Source organism: Pinus tabuliformis, chromosome 8, assembly GCF_031772625.1.
Source record: "Pinus tabuliformis cultivar Carrire ecotype Pingquan chromosome 8, CPIR1, whole genome shotgun sequence".
Taxonomy (NCBI): Eukaryota; Viridiplantae; Streptophyta; class Pinopsida; order Pinales; family Pinaceae; genus Pinus; species Pinus tabuliformis.
This window is the reverse complement of record NC_142294.1, coordinates 1,302,286,059-1,302,292,256: the sequence shown is the minus strand read 5'-3', so window position 1 is coordinate 1,302,292,256 and position 6,198 is coordinate 1,302,286,059.

Sequence of the window (6,198 nt, the reverse complement as noted above, 5' to 3'; positions counted from 1 at the left end):
GATTTTCCGACAGTTCCGGATTTTCTGGCTTTTCCGGCAGTTCCAACAATTCTGGCTTTTCCGACAGTTTCGGATTTTCCGGCAGTTTAGATTTTCCGACTTTTCTAGCTTTCTTCCCTCTGGATTAGGGCAGCATTATCCCTTAGGATTTCTCTTCCTATTAAAACCCAAAGACAAATACAGAGAGGATAAGATCCCAAGTGTGTTGAAATGACTTGAAGGCCACCTCTATTTATACTAAAACATTGAGCACATGTGGGGTTTATTTGATTGTTGGCCGACCTTGACGAATTGTCTAATAACACAAATAAATTCATAACTCTATGAATACTTATCAAAATCGGATGATATTTAGACCAATCCTACACCTCTCAATGAGAGGGATCCAAGAAAAATGTCAGCTGCCATAAATAAGATGACCCACATGGAGTTTGGCCCTAGTTGCCAATTTTAACACTCCCTCTCAACTAGGGAGAACTCCATCCACTGATCCATATGTCTGACTGTACTATCTCTACCATTAGTGCCCTTCACTGCTTAGCTCTGCTTTGATCTGCTAAGCTCTGCTTTGCTCTTCTCTGTTGAACCATGAAAAAGAAGAATTGATCGAGAATGTCTCATACAATTCTCTACTGACCTGAAGTCAGTTTTATTGATACTAGATCAATATCACAAGAGAGTGTCTCAAACCACTCATACTGATCCCAAATCGGTTTCATTGATCCCATATCAATGTCACAAGAGTGTCTCAAACCACTCATACTGATCCCATATTAGTTTCATTGATCCCAGATCAATATCACAAGAGAGTGTCTCAAACCACTCATACTGATCCCAGATCAATGGAGGTCATCCTAGCATAGGGAGTAGAGTAGATACAACAACGCGTCCATCGATAGAACTACTATGGTCCCTATCCTCATTCCCCTGCTCATAGATCAGATGAGAGGTACTTCCCATGAGTCTTAGACTGCATGGGTAGGATGCCTCAACAGGAGAACTAATCATCATGTCCACAAGAGAATGAATCATCCTGTCTAGTGGATGCCACGGAGAACTAATCATCCTGGCCAACAGGAGAACTAATCATTCTATTCCACAGTTGCCATGGGAGAACTAATCATCCCGGCCCACAAGAGAATTAATCATCATGTTCCATAGTTTCCACGGGAGAACTAATCATCTCGGCCCACAGGAGAACTAATCGTCCTGTTCATAGTGCACCACCAAGGGAGGGTGAGTTGCCTTGTGGTCGTATGTTGCTCCAGTAAGTACCCCAAGCCCCCCAGAACTCCTAGAGTTCAATGCATGCAACATGCAGGACTCTTATAAGAAGGTCTCTCAACGACTCCAAGTCGTTCGAGAAAGTCACATATTTGACTTTTCCCCGGGGCTTTGAAAAAATGTGTGCGACTTGTACATCAACCTCAATGTGATGGAGCCTCCTTGGTCATCAACTTACCATATCCCAGATAACATAGTATCTGATGTCTATCTGCTGGAGCAATCATCGAATATGGGATTCCTCAATAATCAAATCCCACCTCTGGTTGTCACAGAGAATCATAGTGCTATTCATCATGTGTACAAATATCTCACTTAGGAGATTCTGCAACCATGCAGCTTCACACGAGATCATACTCGTAGCTATGTATTCGGTCTCGACGGTGCTTATAGCAACCTACTTCTGTTTCCTTCTCATCCATGATATCGAAGTAGAATCCAAAGAGAACCAGTACTGAGAAGTGCTCTAGTGATCCTCCACATTGCCTGCCCACTCAGCATTCGAATAATCATGTAGTTTCATATTTCCGACAATGTATCTCAATCCATGAGAGATTGTGCCTTGAAGATATCTCAGAAGATTCTTGGCACCATTCCAGTGAGGCTCAACCAAAAATGAGCTCACCATGCTAACTACAAAACATATGTCCGAACGAAAGTTCACCAAGAACATCAACGCGAATGAGTTTATGAAACTCAAAGGCATTTCCAAAATCTGGTCTGACATCACTACCATATAACTTCGAAAGTTAAGATCCTTGAGGTAGTCACAGGCTTGCAGTTTATCATTTCACATTCGGAATCCAACTCCCTCTTACTTCTACAAATGAGAGGGTCTGCACCTGTCAGAAATAGTTCCTCCTCATAAGGTGCCAGTATGAGAGTTCTATCATCCACAACCTTCGGGTAATGGTTTGGATCGATTTCACTCCCAGTGAATCTCAGCTTCATCTGACAGCTATCAATCCTCTCATACTACGCCCGAGAAGTTTTGCTTCAAGCCATAAAGGGCTTTCTTCCACCTACATACGTGAGATTGTTGATCAGCAATCTCAAACCCCTCGGGTTGTTCCAAACCTGTGGACCTGCTACATGAGGGGAATGGTCCCCTTGTAAGATTTTCCTTCGGTACATCTCAAACATGTACTTTCATGCTCTTTTTGAATTCAGGCATCCCTGTCACCATCTGACTCACAGACCTTTGGTGCTATGTGTCAATGGACATGGTCCCCAGTGGACTTCCTGCAACTTGATACAACCCTGAACTCAAAAACATCTTTGAAAATTCTATTTTCAAACTCGTGCCTTTCTATCGATGAGTGCCACCCTGAAACCTTTGACTTCCATTGCTGAAATGGACACTAGGTTCTTCTTGCGATCAGGTACATAAAAGAGATTCTGTAAATGAATTGAGTTACCCTCATTCAATTGAGGGATAACATTCCCTACACCCTTTCCGGGATAGGTGGCATCGACTCCAAGTATAATCCCACGATTGTTTCCATCTCTACCAAATTAGAGAGTGCACCTATCTATCCGATGAAGTGCCTTGAAGCACTACAATCAATAAGTCAGATTCCCAAAGAATTTGAAGGAGAGGGCCAATACAAGATAACGCTTCTTTATCTTATCAGAAACAACATTTGATTCTTCATACCTAGGGTTCCTTGCTTTCTTTGAAGAGTCGACTATTTCCTTGATGACCTGCATTACCTATCATTCCTTTGATCATTGAATATGTCCTTGGAATGATTCTTATCTTCATCAAGAGATGTGTATCTGCCATTCGGACACTCCTTCGCATAATGACCAAACTTATTGCAACCAAGGCATCCGCCTTTCCTTCCACCCTTAGATCCGAACTTACTAATGAAGTCATATTTAGGCAGGCCATCAGAAACTTCTGTTGCGCCATTCTGATAATATTCTCTGCTTCGACTTCACCCTCGGTGAATTTGAAGAGGGATGAGGAATCCACTAATCCTTTTGTCCTTTCCCAACTATTTTTGGTGATTTCTCTTTCACTCTTGCTTGGGCATTGTCTTCACTTCAGCTCTGATACCATGTTAATTTTAGGTATGTTCTATGCTTAGAGCAATTTATTTCAATTTTTCACAGTTAGCTCCATATATTTTCTAGATTAGCAATCACATCAGCATTAAAGTAAACTGCAGATAAAACATAAACATAAATCACAGAAGACAAGCCAAGACAAGAGGACACAAGAAGTGGCGCTAGCCAAGGACAAACCTCAATGTGGGGAAAAACTTGATCAATTCTTTTTATATGTTCTTTAATAGTTCAGCACAGAGAGAGAGAGATAGTACGTTTATAACATAAGTCAACACTTTGACTTATCTAGATAAGGGCATAAATCATCTCTAAGAAGATGATACATGAGATCAGTTGAAGACATGCTGCTTCAACTGATTCTCCAAGGTGACTCCTTCACCCATCGTTGTGCTGCATTTCGTCATCATGTTGCACCTCACCGCACTGCACCATGCTGCATCCATCATCACTATGCTGTATCTCATCACACTTCATTAATCATGACTGTACCCATCACTGTACTACATTATGTGCCATTGCTGCACCATGTTGTCATCCTGACCTATGTGTTGGTTGCACCTTGCATGCTTGTTGTCCTTAGCATGCTTGTTGTTGCATGCTAGTTGTCCCTTGAATGCTAGTTGTAACATTGCATGCTTGGTGTATTTGCTGCTAAGTATCATACAACTGTCCCAATGTTAGTTAGTTGTCCCTTGCATGTTGCTCTTCTTTGGAGACAGATGCTTCGGCTGTTTCGACAGTTCTGGTAGTTTCAACTGTTCCCGACAGTTCCGGCAATCTTGACAGTTTCGGATTTTCCGGCAGTTCCGACATTTCCAGAATTTTCGGCTTTTCCAACATTTCCGGCTTTTTCGGTAATTATGGCTTTTCCAGATTTTCCGGCAGTTCCGGTAGTTCTAGCTTTTCTGGTTGTTCCGACTTTTCTAACAGTTTCGGCTTTTTCAACATTTCCAGCTTTTCCGGTAGTTCTGACTTTTCCGGCAGTTCCAGATTTTCCGGCTTTTCCAGCTTTCTGCCCTCTGGATTAGGACAGCATTATCCCTTAGGATCTCTCCTCCTACTAAAACCCAAATACAAGTAGAGAGAAGAAGAGATCCCAAGTGTGTTGAAGTGACTTGAAGGCCACCTCTATTTATACTAAAACGTTGAGCACATGTGGAATTTATTTGGTTGCTGGCCAACCTTGACGAATTGTCTTATAACACAAATAAATTCATAACTCCATGAATACTTATCGGAATCAGATGATTTTTAGATCAATCCTACATCTCTCGATAAGAGGGATCCAAGAAAAATATCAGCTACAATAAATAAGATGGCCGACATGGAGTTTGGCCCCAGTTGCCAAATTTAACAAATATCCATATCCCTAGGTGTCTTCTCAAATTTATTTTGAGAAGATACGGTCTTCTCCAATTTATTTCCAAATTAAATATCCATATCCCTATTTGTCTTCTCAAATCTACTTTTGAGAAGATATGGTCTTCCAATTTATTTCCAAATTAAATATCCATATCCGAAGGTGTCTTCTCAGATCTACTTTTGAGAAGATATGGTCTTTTCCAATTTCATTTTAAATTAAATATCCATATTTTATTCCCAAAGTGTCTTCTCAAATCTATTTTGAATAAGATATGGTAATAAAAGTCAAGGATACTAAAATGAAAAGATGAAGGGGTAGTCATGACATTAATGATAAGTGGTTGAGGCGGATGGGAAGAAGAGACAGGGGTAGTCATGACATTAATGATAAGTGGTTGAGGCGGATGGGAAGAAGAGACAAAAAAGGGGAAAGATGATGATAGGAGAGGGGATCTTTGGTCTTGGTCTTGGTCTTGGTTTTGGTTTTGGTTTTGGAGGATTTTGTTTTGGGTGAGGAATGTGGGGAAAGAGAAGGGAGATTATGGAGAGATAAATGAGAGAATTCAAACTTGGATATGGAGAGTGTTTGTTTAACTTGGACACACTACAACTGGTTGGACTCGGGCTCAGAGGGCTAGAGAACTTGTGGAGATTTTCAGGGCTAGGAAATCATTCCTAGTTGGATGGAAAGTAAATTCAGTTAGGTAGGAGCATGCCAATAGAGTCAGGAGCATCTCAACCAAGCTATTGGAACATGTATTCTTCCATTTATTGATTACTTATGTAAATGGTTGCAATGAAATTATTACTTGTTTAATATGTTGTAAATAAATTTTAATTGTATATTGTCATCAAATAAATGTTGAGTTATAAATAAGTTATTTCCCTTCTTATTGTGATTAAATTAAATAAATTTAGTTTTTAGTCAAAGAACCCTAGAATAGATCCTCACATATGGCATCAGATCCAGGTTTAAAATCTGGACCTTGAAACCCACCTACTAACACCACTACCACAAAAAAAACTTAATTCCATCGCAGAAAAGAGAGAATTGTCATTACATCACAGATTTTGTTCATAGACATCCAAATAAAAATACAGGAAGGTTAGAATCAACTGTCCCACATTTTTCCATCTTGCATGTACTGAAAATCCACCAAACAACCTGACTCTAATTACAATATGCTCTTAAATGGTTTTTATCTCAAGTTTTCTTCCCTTGAGGAGAAGAAATGGAAATAGAGAAGAATAAGGGTTTCTATATCACTTTTGGGCTTTTTGTGCCACTGGACGAGTTTGTTGAAGTTGGCAAGTATTAACAAACCAACCAATTACATTAAACTTGTCCTTGGTCAAACTCACTGACGCTTAGCAGTTTGCCCAAGCATGACCATTTACTTCCTGAGTAAACTTTCTAATCTTTAGCCAACTGAGCAGACTTGCCAAGTACTTGTAAGGCTTCACGAGTCTTGTAAATTA